Source organism: Cervus elaphus, chromosome 2 (genome assembly GCF_910594005.1).
Source record: "Cervus elaphus chromosome 2, mCerEla1.1, whole genome shotgun sequence".
NCBI classification, from domain to species: Eukaryota; Metazoa; Chordata; class Mammalia; order Artiodactyla; family Cervidae; genus Cervus; species Cervus elaphus.
The window spans coordinates 6,690,706-6,711,053 of NC_057816.1; the positions used below are offsets into that span (position 1 = coordinate 6,690,706).

Here is a 20,348-nt window from a genome sequence, read left to right on the forward strand (position 1 = left end):
TGAGCAACTGAGCATAGACAGCGTGTTGAAAAGCAGAGACATTACCTTGCCAGCAAAGGTACATATGGTCAAGGCTATGGTCTTTCCAGCGGTCATATATGGTTGTGAGAGCGGGACTGTAAAGAAGGCAGAGCACCAAAGAATTGATGCCTTGGAACTGTGGTGCTGCAGAAGACTTCTAAGAGTTCTTTCGACTGCAAGGAGATCAAACCGGTCAATCCTAAAAGGAAATCAACCCTGAATACTCATTGGAAGGACTGATGCTGAAGCTCTAATACTTTGGTCATCTGACACGAACAGCTGACTCGTTGGAAAAGACCCTGATACTGGGAAAGATTGAGGGCAGGAGGAGAAGGGGACGACAGAGGATGAGATGGCTAGATGGCATCACCAATGCAATGGCCATAAACTTAGGCAAACTTCAGCAGATGGTGAGGGACAGGGAGGCCTGGAATGCTGCAGTCCATGGGATTGTGAAGAGTCGGACACAACTGGGCAACTGAACAACAAGTTTTTAATATATTCTGAATGTAAGGCTTTTCTCTGACAGTGGACTTTTAATCACAATAAAGGAATTCAGAAGAGACTTGAAAATATCTTCTATGTGCTGAAGAGAAAACAACTTTGAATTCAGAACTATATGCACATACAAAATACATTTTAGAATGAGAATTAATTAAAACATTTTCTGATAACAAAAACTGAGTTTACTACCAAAAGACCCTCCTATATGTATATTACTTTTATATTCCGCTATGTAACAATACAAATGGCTTTAAATGACACATGTTTGTTATCTCACAGTTTCTATGTGTTAGAAACTCAGAAGCAGCTGAGCTGGGTGGTCCTAGCTCAAGGTGTCTCAGGAGGCTGCAGTTGGGATGTAGGCCAAGGTTGCAATCCTCCTGACCAGGGTCTGCTTTCTTTCCAGGTGGCTCGTTCAAAGTACTGGCTAGTGGTGACAAGTGGCCTTGATTCCTCTCCCAGGACTGACTGAAAACCTCAGGACATGTCAGCTGGCTTCCTCACAGAGTGAGCAGGTCCAAGAAAAAGCAAGGCAACAAAACCATGTATTTTATGACCTAGCCTCAGAAGTCACACTCCATCATTTCGGAGATGTCCTAATGGTTACACAGGTCAGTCCTGTTCAGTGAGGGAGGGATACTAAGAGTGTGAATCCCTGAGAGGGTGAATCACTGGGGCACCTCAGAGGCTGGCTTGAACCTCAGTATACCTTCTTAAGGACATACTATAAAAACAAGAAAATGGTACTAGAAGACCAAGGTCAGGACAGAAAAATAAATGATGAACAAAGAAAATAGTAAAAAGGTGAATAATTTAAACAAACTGCTAATATGAGACAAGAATGACTATGTTTAATTTACCCACGGTAAATACAACATGCATGGTAAGAGGGACTGCCTGAAATCAGAGCATGTTTTTAAAGTCCCTGAATTGTTTCAGAGGAAAATGGAAACTAACGTTAAACTCTTAAGTATACACTTTCATAGTTTGAGAGTAATCACCAAGAAACTGAAAACTGAAAGTCTGAGAGTCCCTAGGACAGCAAGATCAAACCAGTTAGTCCTAAAGGAAATCAACCCTAAATATTCATTGGAAGGACTGATGCTGAAGCTCCAATATGTTGGCCACTTGATGCTGACTCACTGGAAAAGACTCTGACGCTGGGAAAGATTAAGGGCAGGAGGAGAAGGGGGTGACAGAGGATGAGATGGTTGGATGGCATCACCGACTCAAAGGACATGAGTTTGAGTAAACTCTGGGAGTTGGTGATGGATAGGAAAGCCTGGCGTACTGCAGTCCATGGGGTCACAAAGAGTCAGACATGACTAAGTGACTCAACAACAACAATAACAAATCTTTCAAATTGGTAGTTTAAATGGATTGTGAGAAAAAAAGAATCAATTTAACCAGTTCAAAAGGAAACAGGAAATGGGTTTTACAAAGGAAATACAGGAAAAAAGAAATCATAATAGAAATCAGAAATATTCAGAACCAAACATAAACTGAAACATTATATATCAACTTTGTTATTGCTACTAAAGAGGTTCTTAGAGGAAACTTTATCTTATTGTTGCTTTTCAGAGGAAACAATAGTCTCAAGTGGTTATATTAGAAAAGAAATGCCAAAATTACTGAATTAAGCAGCCAGTAAGAGGTAAAAAAAAAACAACAAAAAAACCCCCTAAAAACTCAACCCAAATCAACCAACCGAACAAAACACTAGTGAAACAAACCAAAAATATCTAAAAGTAAGAAAATGATAAAGATAAAGCAAATTTCATAAAATAGAAAATAAACATACATGACTTAATAGACTAATAAAATTCATAAACCAGAATCATTTTTTAAAGGGACATACTCCAGACAAAGCAGTGATTTATGAGCATGCCGCAAACCATTTCATGCAAATAAAACTGAAAACTTAGATGAAAAGGGCAGATTCCTAAAAAATATAACATACCAGAAATGACTTTGGAAGCTAGAGAAAAGCTGAATGGCTGTGTAAACACTAAAGACATTGAGCACTGATTTTAACTCTTCTGAAAAAGAAAACAGCAGGTCCAGATAATTTTTAGAGGCAAATTCTATCAGCTATTCAAGGGAGAGATAATATTAATTTGCACACATTCTTCCAGAGGATCAAAAAGACAGAACACTTTCCAATCCATTTCATAAAATTTACATTTCGTTAATACCCAAGAAAGAAAAAATATTTGTAAAGCTGTATTAGCTGAGGTAGTACAGAATTAGTGAAGGAATAGAAAGATAGACCATCGGAATGGACCAGAGTGCCCAGAAACAACCTCACAATTATACAGAAGTTTGACAGAAGAAAAAGGCAGCATTTCATTAACTTGGAAAAGAAAACACTATGAAACAGGAAAAAAAAAAATCAGATCCACACCATGTATAAAAATAATCTCCATGTGAAGTAAATACTTCAATGTGAAGTGCAAAATTGTAAGAGAAATATGGGAGAGTATCTTTCATACTCTGAAGGATGGATTTCTCAAAAAAAGACACTGAAAAACATCGAGAAATTCAATTATAGTAAAATTAGGAATTTCTGTTCATCAGGAGATACCACAGAGTGAAAACACAAATCATGAACTTGGAGAAAATATTTGAGACTCATAATACTCACAAAGGGTCTAGAATATAAAGAACTCCTGTAGTTCACTATGAAAAAGACTGACAAATCAATAGAAAAGTGGGCAAAAGACATGAACAGATGTTTTATGTTTCCAGAAGAGGAAACAGTAATGGCTAATAAATACACAGAAATATGCTCACCCTCATTATGAATCAGAGAAATGCAAACTGAAATCAAAATATCATTTTACACCCACAAAACTGGCAACACTCAATGTGGGTGAAGATGCAGGGCGACAGGAATTCATATGCTGCCAGTGGGAGTTACATCACTCAGGAAACTATCAGGCATCATCGTATGGAGCCAAACATGAGTGAAACCCATGATCCAGCACTTTCACTCCTCTGGCCCTGTGTACCAGAAGACACGTACAATTGTGTGCATAGCACTCACTAGTTATGTGACCTTGGGCGAGCCACTTCGTCTTCCTATGCCCCTGTTTCTTCATCTGCAAAATGTGGGTTGTAACACCAACTCTTGGGCTAGTTGTCAGGATTCATATATATTCATATATATATATTCATATATATAAAAGCACTGAGAACAGTGCCTCCCTAGAAGCTATCTGGGCTTGGGTGGATGGGTGGTGGTACTGTTTACTGAAACGAAGGAGTTAGGGGAAAGTTTTGGGGTGAATAGAAAAGTCAGGACATTGTTAGAGTTTGAGACAGCTTGAATATCCAAGTAGAAACAGTAAGAAGGCCGCTGGCTAAGAGTTTTGAGCTCAACGGAAAGATTAGACTAGAGATATGGATTTAGGACTCATGGCATAAAGAAGACATACAAAGCACTGGGAACAGGTGAGGTCTTCCGGAGGAAAGTTCAAATAAGAAAGAAGGCCAGGGGACTTCCCTGGTGGTCCAGCGGCCAAGAACCACTAGTTCAGTGGTTCAGCTTTCACTGCAGCAGGCTTGAATTCAATCTCTGTCGGGGAACTAGGATCCCACATGCCCCGCAGCATAGCAAATAAACAAACAAATGAAAGAATGAATGCAAGCTCTATATGAGATTAAAAGAAAAGAAAGAAAGAAGGCCAAGGATGGAATCCTGGGCATTCTGATGCATGCAAGTCTGGCAGAGAAGGAAGGTCCAGTAAAGGGGACAGAGAAGCTGCCAGTGAGGAAGGAAAAGGATGAGCTTGCATGAGCCTAGGGAAGAAAGCTCTTAAGAAACTGTCCAACGCTGCCGAGAAGCAGAGTAAGCCGAGGAGAGAAAACTGATCACTGGATTTAGCAAAACGGAAATCCTGGTGATCCCAATGTGCGTTTCAGTGGAGTAGTCAAAACAAAAGCTTGACATACCCTTTCTCATAAGAAATAAAAGCAGTTGTAGATGGAGGGGAGGACAGAGGAGAAAATTTTGAGCTAGAGAAAGAGCACCATGGTACCCGGTTCACTTCCTGACCAGTGTGTGAGTCTTTAACAGTGCACATTTTCTAGCATTCGGCTGCTTGTGAAAAGTGTTGGGGCCAAGTGGCCTCATCTGAGGTTCCCTGTGGTTCTCAGAGTTCTCCTGGGGACAGAGAAAACAAGTTTCATCTGAGAATGTGGGGAAGAGAGGTGACTAGAGACTTGAAATGGAATAAACCAACTGAATAGAAAAGATGTATTTTAAAGTAGCTCTGGTGATGCTCTAGAATTATATACGAGAAAAATGATATAGCACACGAGTGCCCAGAAAGGTTTGATTTCTGTCTTGCCATATCATTATCCCAGGGTCACTGGACTATTTTTGAAATCGCAGAGATGTGGAGCTGATCTGAATCTCCTCTGCAATGAGACTTGACTGATAAAAGGAATAACACATGAGAAAGAAACCTTTAACTCTGTACAGTTCAAAAGAAGCACGGTGACAGCAGGAGGCCGAAACCAGAGATCGATGCTCTCGTCCCCATCTGTGCAGGCATCACAGCCACTGGGATGCTGCAGCTTCCCATGATCTGAAGAGTCAGGAAGCGGACACCCAGCTGCTTTCCTGACTCCTTTCCTTTCTCATTCGCCTTCTCTTTCCTGCATTCCCCTCTCCTGACATCCACCCTGACAGATTCTTACAGTGTTTAAACAAACAAAAAACTGTGTAATCTGGATTCAAGATGGCTTTCTCTACAAAGACAACATTTTAAATAGTAGATCACGTCAGGGGCTCAAACAGCTCACCATTTTACCTTCAAATATATGTATGTTAAATACTGTAGACCCAGCTGGCTTCTTTTTTCCAGAGACAATTCCATTTTTCTTTACTGTCTCTGTCTATCCCACCCCAGGGGAGGATCCATTTTTGGCTCCAGAAACAAACAGCCGCTCTTAGAGGTGAGGTCAGAGGATAATCCTTGGGCACTCTTGACAAAAGACTTCACAGAGGGGAATCACCATTACCTAAAGGTTTGAAATCACAAGGCTTCAAATAAGAATACTCCCCGTGTCACAGCTTTCTATTCACAGAACTTCCACCTTGAAAAGAAAAATGCTGGGATCCAAATGAGCATCTTTCCACTGTTTCCATGCTTCCGCTGTTGGGACCACAATACCTGAAGCACACATTTTAGACCTAAGATCAGAATTTAGCTTTACCTCAGAAATGTTATAAAATCAAATTAGCTTGGTCTCATAGTAATAGAGCCCAACATACTCAAGTGTGAAGTCAAGTGGGCCTTAGGAAGCATTACTATGAACCAAGAATTCCAGCTGAAAGTGTGTTAGTCACTCATGTTCAATTCTTCACGACCCCATGGACTGTAAAATGCCAGGCTCCTCTGTCCATGGTGTTCTCCAGGCAAGAGTACTGGAGTGGGTAGCTATTCCCTTCTCCAGGGGATCTTTCAAACCAGGGATAGAACTTGGGTCTCCTGCATTGTAGGAAGATGCTTTACCATCTAAGTCACCTCCTAAAAGATGATGCTGTTAAAGTGCTGCACTCAAAATGGAAATTTGGAAAATTTGGGAAACTCAGCAGTGGTCTCAGGACTGGAAAAGGTTGGTTTTCACACCAATCCCAAAGAAGGGCAATGCGAAAGAATGTTCAAACTACTGTACAATTGTGCTCATTTCACATGCTAGCAAGGTTATGCTCAAAAACCTGCAAGCAAGGCTTCAGCAGTATGTGAACCAAGAACTTCCAGATGTACAAGCTGAGTTTAGAAAAGGCAGAAAAACCTGAGATCAAATTGCCAACATTCACTGGATTACAGAGAAAGCAAGGGAATTCCAGAAAAATATCTACTTCTGCTTCACTGACCAAACTAAAACCTTTGACTGTGTGGATCACAACAAACTGTGGAATATTCTTATCTGACCTGAATATCCTATCTTATCTTACCTGCCTCCTGAGAAATCTGAATGCAGGTCAAGAACCAACAGTTAGAACCGGTCATGGAATAACGAACTGGTTCCAAATTGGGAAAGAAGTACAACAAGGCTGTATATTGTCACCCTGCTTATTTAACATATGCAGAGCACATCATGTGAAATGCCAGGCTGGATAAATCATAAGCTGGACACCGGGGGAAACATCAACAACCTCAGATAGGCAGATACCACTCTAATGGCAGAAAGTAAAGAGGAACTAAAGAGCTTCTTGATAAAGGTGAAAGAGGAGAGTGAAGAAGCGGGCTTAAAACTCAACATTCAAAAAACAAGATCACGGCATCTGGTCCCATCACTTCATGGCAAATAGATGGGGAAAAAGTAGAAGCAGTGACAGATTTTATTTTACCGGGCTCCAAAATCACTGCGAGCAGAGACTGCAGCCATGAAATTGGAAGAAAAGCATGACAAACCCAGGCAGCATGTTGAAAGGCAGAGATGATTACTCTGCCGACAAAGGTCCATCCAATCAAAGCTATGGTTTTTCCAGTAGTCACGTATGCGTGTGAGAGTTGGACCATAAACAAGGCTGAGGGCCAAAGAACTGATGCTTTTGAATTGTGGTGCTGGAGAAGACTCTTGAGAGTCCCTTGGACTGCAAGGAGATCAAACCACTACAATCCTAAAGGAAATTAACCCTGAATATTCACTGGAAGAACTGATGCTGAAGCTGAAGCTCCAATAGTTTGGCCACCTGATTCGAAGAGCCAATTCATTGGAAAGGACCCTGATACCGGGAAAGATTGAAGGCAAAAGCAGACAGGGTCAGCAGAGGATGAGATGGTTAGATAACATTACCAACTCAATGGACAAGAATTTGAGCAAACTCTGGGAGACAGTGGAGGACAGAGTGTTGAAGACCATGGGCTGCAAAGATTTGGATACAACTTAGTGACTAAACAAGAACAAATGACAAAGTAATTACAAATGTTGGGTGGGACTGAGATACTGTGACAAGAAGACAATCATGGCCAGACTCTTACCAACAACTAGTTTCAAAGGAAGAATTGCAATCAATTTTTTAAAACTTACTTGTATCTTTAGTATTTTTAGTATTTTTGTTGTATTTTTTAGTACTCTCTCACTCTCTAATTCTTCTATGGGCTCCAAATAAAAACGGTGATAGAGAACAGACTTGTGGTTGCCAAGGGTTGGCAGGACAGGTAGACTGGGAGTTTGGGATTAGTAGATGTAAATAATTATAATAGAGAATGGATAAACAACAAGGTCTTACTGTATAGCACAGGGAACTATATTCAATATCCTGTGGAAAACAATGGAAAAGAATATAAAAAAAGAATGTATATACACAGCAACAATCATTTCACTATACAGTATAAATTAACACAACATTGTAAATCAATTATACTTCGATAAAATAAATTTTTTAAAAAAAGGGTTATTTTATAATGCCTTCAGGATTGTTTATATCTAAAATGGTATCTTTGACTCCTTCCTCTCTAAATTTACTGCCTGTAAAATTTTAAGAGTCTTACTCGGCTTTATACAATACATGCACAAGTCTCAGAAAATGTACTTTTGTGTGTGCGCATAAAATAATTTCACCAGTGACAACCAAAATAAGATATGCCTTATTTTCATCTGTGTTTGTGTTACCTTCCTAGGGCTGACATAAATGACCACAAACTTGGTGACTTAAGACAACAGAAATTTGATCTCTCAGAGTCCGATGCCCAGAGGTCTAAACTCAAGGTGCTGGCGGAGCTGCACCCCCTCTCAAGTCCATGGGGGCATCCTCCCTTACCCCCACGGCTCCTGGGGGCTGCTGGCAGGCCCTGGCATACCTTGGCTTGTAGACACATCACTCCAACCTCTGCCTCCTGTCCTCACATAACCTTTTCCTTTGTGTCCATCTCTCCTCTTTCAAATTTCCCTCCAAGGACACTAGAAGATCCTCTGTCCAAATCAGGCCACATTCACGGGTACCCAGAGCAGCACGTTGACATATCTTTTCAGGGTCCACCATTCATCCCATGACACAGGTTAATCTCCATTTGTCTGGGCTCCTAAAATAAAGTATGCTTGCCCTTCACGCCATTCGTCATGTTCTTCTAAGAATCCAATCTGACTTGGGAAAAGCTACTACTGACAGGAAGTCAACAGAGAATCCCTTGATGCTGTGTATGCTCACTTCCTAAGGTATCGATTTTCAATCCAAATAAGGGTTTTTCTGTGGGAAGAAAATGTAGCCTACTGAACCTCCACTTTCATATCTGGTGGAGATTTCAAGTGGGAGTTCATTTACTGTTCTAGTAGAATTAGATTAATAGGGTCATTTCTATTATCACTATGACCCACACTTCAAACATTCCTATTTTTCTTTTCTAACTTTTTATTTTTGAAAATTCAGTCCCATAGCTTTCAAAGAGGGTGAAGTAGTTAAAGACCAAATTAGTCAAGGGAAACAAAATGGTTTGGTGACCAGCAACCGATGTGACATGTGGAAGGCTAAGATGACCTATAATGCTAAGAAAAGCCATTCTCAAGGTCTTTGCTGATGGATGAGCAAGAAAGTAGATGCAATTAATGCAATTTGGCACTAATATTACAACTGATTATGCACTGGTGTTTTCCTTACACACACATACACTCTTTTTTAAATATTCTTTTCCATTATGGTTTATCCCAGGAGACTGGATATAGTTCCCTGTGCTACATGGTAGGACCATGTTGCTTCTCCGTTCTAAATGTAATAGTTTGCATCTACCAACCCCAAATTCTCAGTCCAGCCCTCTCCCGCCCCTCCTCCCCATGGCAACCACAAGTCTGATCTCTACAGACATTCTTATTTTTCTCCTTGAGTTTAAAACCATGGATTTATTCACTCCCCCTCACCCCACTCACCCAGGAAGAAGTGATTTTCCAACAGGGAGAACTAAGATTCCATCTAATTAAGCTATAATCTCCTCTTGGCAAGCAGTAACTACTTTAGTTCCCTTCCTCCACTGTCCTGCCTTTCCTCAGCCATCCTTTACTCCAGGTCATGCAAATCACGTGTGTGTGTGTGTATGTATGGGATGTGTGTACTGTGTATGAGATACGTGCATGTGTGTATATGTGTATATGGTATGTGTGTACATGTGTGTATAGTATGTGGATGCACGTGTGTAGTGTGTGCAAGTGATATGTGTGTGTTTTATGTGTGGTACATGCATATATGTGTGTGTGTGTATGGTATGTGTGTGTATGTGTATATGGTGTGTGTATATATGGTATGGTGTGTGTATGGTGTGTGTGTGTATGTATATTGTGTGTGTATGGTATGTGTGTGAATGTGTGTGTGTTTTATGTGTGTATACATATGGTGTGTGTATATATGGTGTGGTGTGTGTATGGTATGTGTGTGAATGTGTGTGAGTGTTTTATGTGTGTATACATATGGTGTGTGTATGTATGGTACGGTGTGTGTATGGTATGTATGTGTATGTATATGGTGTGTGTGTGTATATGGTGTGTGTATATATGGTATGGTGTGTGCATGGTATGTGTGTGTATGTATATGGTGTGTGTTATACATATGGCGTGTGTATGTACATGGTGTGTGTATGTTATGTGTGTATACATATGGTGTGTGTGTGTACACACATATGTATGTGTGTATATGGTGTATGTATATGGTGTGTGCGTGTATATGGTGTGTGTGTGTGTATGGTATGGTGTGTGTGTGAATGTGTATGTATATGGTGTGTGTATATATATGGTATGGTATGTGTATGGTATCTGTGTATATGGTGTGTGTATGGTGTGTGTGTATGTATATGGTGTGTATATACATATGGTGTGCATATGTATATACATGTGTATGTGTGTATATGGATGTATATGGTGTATGTATGTATACGGGGTGTATATGTATCTGGTGGTGAGTGTATATATATAATATGGTGTGCGTATGGTGTGTGTGTGAATGTGTGTGTATGTATATGGTGTGTGTATGTATATGGTGTGTGTGTATATGGTATGGTGTGTGTATAGTATGTGTGTGTACGTATGGTATGGTGTATGTATATGGTGTGTGTATGGTATGTGTGTATATATGGTATGGTGTGTGTATGTATATGGTGTGTGTGTATATGGTATGGTGTGTGTATGTATATGGTGTGTGTATGTATATGGTGTGTGTATGGTATGGTGTGTGTATGTATATGGTGTGTGTATGGTATGTGTGTGTATGTATATGGTGTGTGTATGGTATGTGTATGTATGTATATGGTGTGTGTATATATGGTATGGTGTGTGTATGGTACATGAGTGTATGTATATGGTGTGTGTATGTATATGGTGTGTGTATGGTATGTGTGTGTGTATATGGCATGTGTACACATATGGGGGGTGTGTGTACACACATATGTATGTGTGTATATGGTGTGTATGTGTGTGCTCATTTACTCCACTGTACTTCCTGACTGCCTGCTCCACTACGAGGACTCATATTCGCTTGTATTTTCTATTCAGAGGCTGATAGAATTTCTTTAAATCTTGGCCATAAACACACGCAGGGAAGAATAACAGCAGACCCAGCACTTACTCTGCCATGCCCTGTTCTAAATGCTCCATGTATATTAACTTACTCAGTCCTGTTCCTTGAATAGTACTATCATCCAGGTTTTACAGATGAGCAGACTGAGAGAGAGGAGGAGAGATGAGTAAATGGTGGGACCAGAATGTGAGCCCGGCAAGTGGGCTCCAGGGTCCATGGTCTCAGATGCCATGCAAGGCTGCCCCTGAGACAACGCGCCAAGATGCCTGGCTAGTCCAGGTGGGGTGGTTACGGGTGAGGATTTAAAGATGCTTTTCTACATGCCCCACAGTTCCTATAATTACCATATATTCATTTTATAACCAGAAAATACTCTTTCAAGTAGGAAAAAATTATCTGTTTGCGAGGGTACAACACAATAACTAGCAAATAACACTATGAGCCAGGCACTGCAGTATGTGACTTACATACACCAATTTTATCCTCAAAACAATTATAATTTTCCTTTTATACAGAAGAAAACAGAGGTGCAGAAAAGTTAAACAGCCTGCCCAAGGTCACACAGCCAGTGGGTGGCAGCCAGGAAGGTCTGTATTCTAAACTAGGTTACACTGCCTAAATTAGATATAAAACTTCGGTGCTCAATTCCAGTATGACTTGCTGCTTTTGATGGCACAAAATGCCGAGAAAATGTTTCACATCCTGTGACCTAAACCAGATAAAGAGACAATTAAAAACCTTCCCTTGTTTGTGTCTACTGCTGCTCATTTTTTCATCCGAAAAACACCTCCTCTCCTGACTTCCCACCACTGTGTGAGCGTTTGCCCTTCGCTGAGGCCCACGCTGCTTCCACTTCCTAAAGCACTCATCATCAGCTTCTTCCTGGAATTAGGGTCAACCCACACCCAATGCATCTGAAGGACAAGGACTCTGTCCTACTCTTACTTGAATCTCTCCAATTCCTAGCACAGCAGTCTGAAAGAAAACAGGAAATGTTCAGTTTGTTTAATTGTAATATGAACCATTTATCATTCAATGTAAATATATTTAAAGAGAAGATTTTAATGGAAGAAAAAAATCTGCTTCACCACACTAAGTATAAAAAAAAACAACCCATGTGTTTTCATTCTAATAGACACCTTAATTGGACAACACTAGCCCAGATTAGAGGGCATTTAAATTACCCCTTTCTAAACACTGTCACAAATGAGAATATTCTCTCCCTTTGCCACTGGGTGAGCTGGGCATGTTGCCAAAACTTTTTCTAGTGAGGTCCTGTAGTTAATTTCTTAATCTGTTAGCATTTTCTTGCATCTTATTAAATGTAAAGAGAATTGGACTTCTTTCATTGTTTGTGTGAAAGTGGGGTAATCCTTCTATGTCAGCCTCAGACGGATAGAATCACCACTGAACAACTGCCATCTTTTACCTATCAGATTAGTAAATAACCTAAGTCCCTAAAAAGAGAGACAGACACACATACACACCCCTGTAACAGTGTGGGGAAGGCTGGTGGGGAGGGGGAAGTGGGCACTTGTCTGTTAATTGTGGGAACCCAAGTCCATACACGCCTATGGACAGCATTTCAGTCATTTCTACCCACTTTGCTGAGCCTGATGCTGGGAAAGAGTGCGGGCAGGAGAAGAAGGGATGAGATGGTTGGATGGCATCATCAACTCAATGGACATGAGTTTGCTCAAACTCTGGGAGACAGAGAGGGACAGGAAAGCCTGGAATGCTGCAGTCGATGGTGCTGCAAAGAGTCAGGCATGATTGAGTGACTGAACAACAACAACCCTTTCTGCAAGTACATACATACTCTTCAGGCTCCCCTGGTGGCTCAGAGGGTAAAGAATCTGTCTGCAACGCAGCAGACCTGGGTTTGATCCCTGGGTCAAGAAGATCCCCTGGAGAAGGGAACAGCTACCCACTCCAGTATTCTTGCCTGGGGAATTCCATGGACAGAGGTGCCTGGCAGTTTACAGTCCATGGGGTCACAAACAGTCAGACACAACTGAGGAACTAACACTTCCTTACTTATTCTTTAACTCAGCATTTCTGTTCAGGGATTTATTCTACAGATATATGCTGTTTCTAATAGAAGCAGACTGGAAAACATAAAATTACCATCAACAGGGGGTTAGTTAAATAAATCGTGATATATCTCTAGGATGGACAACTCTGCAACTATAAAAACAAATGACAACAGGGACTTCCTTGATGGCCCAGTGACAAAGACTCTGTGCCCCAATGCAGGGGGGCCCAGGTTTGATCCTTGGCTAGGGAACTAGATTCCATATGCTGCAACCAAGACCCAGTGCAGCCAAATAAGTAAATAAATATTTACAAACAAAAGATGACATGCTCTTTGTACTGATATGAAAAGATCTCCAAGATAAACTGTTAAGTAAAAACGGGTACAGAACAGTATACACCATGTTGACACTTATGGAAAGCAGGAGGGAAATGAATTATACATGTATATTTGCTAGTATATGGATAAAGTAACTCTGGCAGAATTAACAAACTAACGGTAGTTTTCAGAGTGGGGCAGGGATAAAAGCTGGGAAATGCACTGGGACAGGGATTTTAGAAATCCTGTAACAGCTGTCTAGCAGGCACAAACATCAAACGGTCCCGATTAGGAAGAAAGAGGACTCTAATCAAGAAATAGCTGCATAAAAGGGGGAACTCCATGCAATAAATAGTATAAGTGAGAGGTCAGAGAAACTTGACGATATCACAAAGGCATTTTATTCTGCCAATAAGAAAAAAAAAGGAAAGCAATGAGAAATTCTGGGGTGAAAACCATAAAAGAAACAATCCAAACACGAGGCAAAGTATGACGTCATCTTAAGTAACTGATAAAATTTATGAAAAAGAAGCCTTGTGATCTTAATCCTAGAAGCATTCTCCTTTGAATAAAGAAAACATAATCTTAGTACTGCAAGTACTTAGAGTTGTGGGGCTATAGTCACAATGTTTATATAATAACAAATGTTATTTACGGTTTTTCAACTTCAAAGTGGGAGGGAAAAAAACTAACTAAAGGTAATGTCATTAGTGAAAAGCATAACCGAAACATTTAAAGTTATAAATGTTAGCGATGACAAAAAAACCCTGAAAATATATTCAATACTTTCCAAACACAGGAGGGAGGAAGAAGAAAGAACATAAAGTGCTATACATTAGGCTCTCATATTTCACACTGGAAAGTCAATAGATCTTTTATAATTCAACAAAAAGAGGTAAAAACAAATGTGGAGTCAGGTCCCACGGGAAGAGCCCTCCCCAGCTGAGGGACCAGTTCTTGGTTCATCTAAGCCAAGGAAGCTAGTCTTATTCCAAGTGAGATATATTCTAAACAGCAAAAAGAACCACAAAGAAATCTTAACCCGTAATGAATAACAACCATATTGTTTATTGGGCTTCCCAGGTGGCTCAGACGGTAAAGAATTCGCCTGCAATGCATGTGACCCAGGTTCAATCCCTAGGTTGGGAGGATCCCCTGGAGAAGGGAACAGCTACCCACTCCAGTATTCTGGCCTGGAGAATTCCATGGACAGAAGGAGCCTGGCGGGCTCCAGTCCATAGGGTCGAAAAGAGTCGGACACAACTGAGCGACTTTCACATTCATATTGTTAATAACAACACAGTATTACTTTAAAACGATTACATACAGTGTAGGATGAGTAATTATGTTGATATTACTTGAGTTTTGCAGCATAAAATAAATGCAATAAAGGACAAATAAATTTAAAACCTCTGAAAATTTTAGCTTCAGTTGAAACTACCAGCATGAAATCATGATTACTTTTAAAGGGAACAAACAGTATTGCTTAGTTCTGACCATTGAAAGAATCATCTCAGTAGCAGTCACACAGAGTTTGGTCTCTAAATACCATTTCTCATTCAAAGGAAAGTAACTGATTCTAAGTATGGGACAGGAAGTGCACGAAATGAGCCTAGAAAATCTTGTCATGCCAGAAAGCAAGGAAGACATCACATCTTCCTTGATATCTTAGGGTCACAGCCAACGACTTGGAAGCCACCGTGAAAGAGACCACAACAACCAGAGGTGACATCTGAACACCCAAATGAACGACGATGACAACAGACTGAAAAACATCAAATAAACAGAAACCCCTGAGCTCGCAACACACACATAACAACTCAGAAGGCAGCTAGGGAACTAACTTATTCTGAAAATAGGAACACAAAGGGAAAGAGTCAAGCCTTTTGTCATTTATAACACAATAGCTAATTTTGCTTCCTTGTGGGTAGACAACAGCTGTCAATTCCTGTAATCACATCCTCAGTAGCCATCACACACCAACATCCAGAGGCAGAAAATAAGGACTTCCTTTCTTAGGTCTCTTTCTTAATTTAATTTTTATTTCTATCAAAATAGCTCAGATGGTAAAGAATCTGCTTGCAATGCAGGAGATCCGGGTTCAATGTCTTGGTCCGGAGGATCCTCTGGAGAAGGGAATGCAACCCACTCCCGTATTCTTGCCTGGAGAATCCCATGGACAGAGGAGCCTGGTGGGTTACAGTCCACGGGGTCACAAAGAGTCGGACACTACTGAGGGATTAACGCTACTATGACTAACAAGTGTACATTATTTCAAAGATCAAATGGTGCTACAAGGCTTAATTAACAAAACTGTTTCCTCCTTTAATCCCTTTTCACTTTCCAGAGATACTCCCTTTTCAATTCTTCTGGTATTTACTTTCAACTTTCTATTTCTAAAGATAGATACAAGTATTCTATATAAAGCTTATATCTATCTAAGTTTTCCAATTTCAGACATTATCTGCTGAGTCCCTCCTACACGAGATCAAAATTTAGCTCTCTGACACCACGCAAAGACACACACATCACCTTTCCTTCATCCCCCACAACAGTTACATGGTGGTATATTAATAAATCAATATTTAGTACTTAAATGATTATGACTATTGTTCTGATATTTTATCCTGTTCAGTCATGTGGTATGCTATGATTACATATTTTTTCTTATATAACATTTGGAGGAGTCTGCCTTTTTCTTTTTTTAAAAATTCTCAAACAGAACTCTAAGATTCCTCTCAATACAATCAATCACATGATATACTACACATAGTCTCTGAGTCCCACTTATCCTACAAGACACACCTCCTGGAACCTAGGGTCAGTCTGACCTGGGCCAGCTGCAAAGCTGTCATCCTGGGACTTTTCCTCACCAATACCCTGAGGGTTCCCCACATAGCCTGCGTCATGTTCCTTTTTCCCCTGAATTCCAGGTCTTTCTTTCTTTTTTTTTTTTTTTTTTTCAGGTCTTTCTCTTTCATACTTCACTTTCTAGTTCTGAAAGATCACATCCTCTAGGTGTTCTAAGAAAAGGCAGACAGCAAGTAAGTGTTTTGAGATTTTGCATTTTTGAAAATATTTTGCTTTCACTCTTGACTGACAGTATGGCTGAGGACAGAATTACAGGTTAGAAATACTTCCATCAGGCTTTAGAAGACACTGATTTATTGTGTTTTGCTTTCTAGTGTTGCTGTTAAGTAGCTTGATGCTACTTGTTTTAGATCCTTTTTATCTGACCTTTCTCTCCAAAAGATTTTACATCTGCTGTCAATGTCCTCAAATTTCACAATAATGTAGTTTGTGGAGGGTTTTCTTCCTTCTAAAGACCATGAATTTTGAGAAAATCTTGCATTATTTCTGTAACAATGTCCTGTCCATCTTCTCTTTCTAGAACCTGTTAGCCAGCAACTGGGCTTTCTAGATATTCTTTAATTTTCTAATTTTTTCTGTCTTATTGTCTACCTCTTTGACTGTTTTACTTTCCAGATTTCCTCACCTTCAACTTACAACTTCACTTAGTGATAGTTCTAATCCTTGAGAGCATTTCTAAATAGTCTGCTTATACAGCATCCTGTTCTTATTTACTTGATGAAATACCTCTTTTAGGAATTTGATTTTTGAGGAGCAGGCTTTCTTTAAATATCTGGAGATACTTAAATTCTGGTTAAATTACTGGTTTTTCCAGTAGTCATGTACAGATTTGAGAGTTGGACCATAAAGAAGGCTGAGTGCCAAAGAATTGATGCTTTTGAACTGTGGTGCTAGCAAAGACTCTTGAGAGTCCCTTGGACAGCAAGGAGATCAAACTAGTCAATCCTAAAGGAAATCAACCCTGAATATTATTTGAAAGGACTGATGCTGCAGCTCCAATACTTTGGCCACTTGATGTGAAAAGCCAACTCAATGGAAAAAACCCTGATGCTGGGAAAGACTGAAGGCAAAAGGAGAGGAGGGAGGCAGAGGACGAGATGGTTAGACAGCATCACCGACTCAATGGACATGAATCTGAGCAAACTCTGGGACACAGTGGAGAACAGAGGAGTCTGGCGTGCTGCAGTTCATGGGGTCGCAGAGTGGGACACGACCTAGCGATGGTAAAGAATCCGCCTGCAATGCAGGAGACCTGGGTTAGATCCCTGGGTTGGGAAGATCCCCTGGAGAAGGGAAAAGCTACCCACTCCAGTTTTCTGGCCAAGAGAATTCCATGGACTGTGGGGTCGCAAAGAATCAGACACGACTGAGCTACTTTCACTTTCACTTCACTTTCCCCCAGACTGGATTTTCACACACATGTTCTCTCTGTTTCAATTTCTCCAGATACTAAACTCCCCATGTCTGGCAGGAATGGGGGAGCAGTAGTGACCTGAAAGGGGGGGATGGGGATCTGGGTGCTAACTGCCACGTTTCAGACTTTCAACCAGTATTTCTGTTTTCAGCCCCAAAGTATATCCCACAGTCAGAGTTTCCTAAAACTTATTGTAGAACACTGTCTAGTTGTGGTTGAAAACTGGCTTGCTTCTCATTGGCCTCCCTCCATTATAAGTACTCAGAGCAAAGACACTGAAACCTAAGTTCCTTATCACGTATGCAGTCACTTTTCAGCTTTCATAATTTTATAAGGAAAATTCTGGCCCACTGTTACCTCCTCTGCCTTTCTCTTCATCCTCATAGTTTACACCTTAAAAAAAAAATCCTTTACTGTCATTTCAGTGGGGTTAGGGAAGGAGTAGATATGATCTATCCCATTTCATTGTCGTCTTTAAAAATCACTCCCATGATACTTCTGTTCATCTGCCACTGGCCAGAACTGAGTCATGTGCACCCTCCTAAGTAGTTGTGGAAGTAAAATTATCAAGACGAGGCTGAATTTTCAGAACTTGGAACAGGATCGGTCTTCCTAGAAGAACATGACCACAAGGGGGAACCTGATATCTGAACAAAACAGAGGTTCCAAAAAAGAGAATAAACAACCTGCAGCAGCAGCATCAAGTGGAGGAATGGTGACTAGCCTTCTTTAAATAGTGGGAAGGTTTTTTCAAGACCAACTTTTATTGGAGGATATAATTTATACACAATAAACATAAAGCTTACATACAATATACATGGTGTAAGCACCATCACAATCAAGATAAAGAACATCTCCATCACTCCTAAAAGTTCCATTGTGCCTTTTTGCAATCGGTACCCCTCCCTCCTCCAGGCCTCAGGCAACCACTGATCTGCATCCTTGTTACTATATACTGGCTTGCATCTTCCAGATTTCTATATAAGTAGAATCATACAACATGCACCTCTTGGTTACTGGTTTTCTTCTTGCAGTGTGTTATCAGCAGTTCCTTTGTATTGCTGACTAATACTTCATTGTGCTTGCTAGACCATAATTTGCTTATCCCTTAACCTGTTCATGGACACACGGATTGTTTCCAGTGTTTGGCTGTGATGACTGAAGCGGCTATGAATATTTACAGAGAAGTCTCTGTGTGTACTTTTGTTTTCCTTTCTCTAAGGTAAATCTCTAGGAATGGAATTACTGGGTCCTATGGTAAGTGTGGGAGAAGGAAATGGCAACCCACCCCAGTGTTCTCGCCTGGGAAATCCCAGGGACGGTGGAGTCTGGTGGGCTGCCATCTATGGAGTCGCAGAGTCAGACACGCCTGAAGCCACTTAGCAGCAGCAGCATGGTGAGAGTGTGTGTGTGTGTGTGTGTGTGTGTGTGTGTTCAGTCACTTCAGTCATGTCCGACTCTTTGGAGTCACAGAGTCAGACACGCCTGAAGCCACTTAGCAGCAGCAGCATGGTGAGAGAGAGAGAGTGTGTGTGTGTGTGTGTGTGTGTGTGTGTGTGTGTGTGTGTGTCACAGAGTCAGACACGCCTGAAGCCACTTAGCAGCAGCAGCATGGTGAGAGAGAGTGTGTGTGTGTGTGTGTGTGTGTGTGTGTGTGTGTGTGTGTGTTCAGTCACTTCAGTCATGTCCGACTCTTTGCAACCCCATGGAGTCCCACCACCTCCCCCGCCCCCCAGCTCCTCTGTCCATGGGATTTTCCCAGGCAAGAATACTGGAGTGGGTTGCCATGCCCTTCTCCAGGGGATCTTCTCGGCCCAGGGATCGAACCCAGTTCTCCTGTATTGAAGGCAGATTCTTTACCCGGAGTCCCCGAGGAAGCTCCCAAAGGTAAGTATGTGTTTAACATTCAAAGAAACTGGCAGCTGTTTTCCAAACTAGTTGCTCCACTTTACATTCTCCACAGAAGAGCACCGAAGTTCAACTGACCCCACAGATTTGCCAGCACTTGGTATTACTGGTCTTTTAAATTCTCACTGTGCTAGTTAGTGGGTGCACAGTGGTAATTCTCTGTGGCTGTAAACTTCTTTTCCCTGATGACTAATAATGGAAGTTATTATTAACTCCTGGCCATTAGTGTATCTTATTTTGTAGAGTACTCATTCACATCTTTTTGCCCATTTAAAAAATGGAATTAACTCTTGCTATTGAATCATAAGACCTCTTTACCGTCCTTGTCAGATACACAGATTACATACATTTTCTCCCATACCATGGCCTGCCTTTTCTTAACTGTACTCTCAAACAGCAACATTTTAAATTTCAACAAAATCCACTTTAGCACTCATGTATTTTACAGTCTGTGCTTTTTACATTGTATTTAGAAAATCTTTTCATACCCCAAGGTCACAAATATTTTCTCTTATTTTTTTTCCAGAAGCTTTATAGTTTTAAGTCTTGCTTTTAGGCCCCTGATCCGCTTTGAATTATTTTTTGCATAGGATATTAAAGTAAGGGCTAATGTTCATCTTCTTCCAAAGAGAAATTCAGTTGGTCCTGCACCATTTCTTGAAAAGACTTTCCTTTGCCCATCGAATTGCCTTGACACTGTTGCTGAAAATCAGCTGTCTATGTGCTTGGATCCGCATGTATGTGGGTTTGTTTCGGGACTA

At 40.7% G+C, this 20,348-nt stretch overlaps 1 protein-coding gene and 1 long non-coding RNA gene across 3 annotated transcripts in view; both read right to left on the reverse strand.

Moving 5' to 3' along the window:
- The window catches only part of PACS1 (phosphofurin acidic cluster sorting protein 1), a 146,151-nt gene that overhangs the window by 54,162 nt on the left and 71,641 nt on the right, over positions 1–20,348 (reverse strand). The gene's annotated exons all lie outside the window — the stretch shown is intronic.
- LOC122709210 lies at positions 289–18,379 on the reverse strand. The gene is made up of 3 exons (XR_006345438.1): positions 18,366–18,379; positions 15,328–15,332; positions 289–491 (listed from the first exon to the last, which is right to left on the reverse strand). It is a non-coding gene; the product is annotated as an uncharacterized LOC122709210 (long non-coding RNA).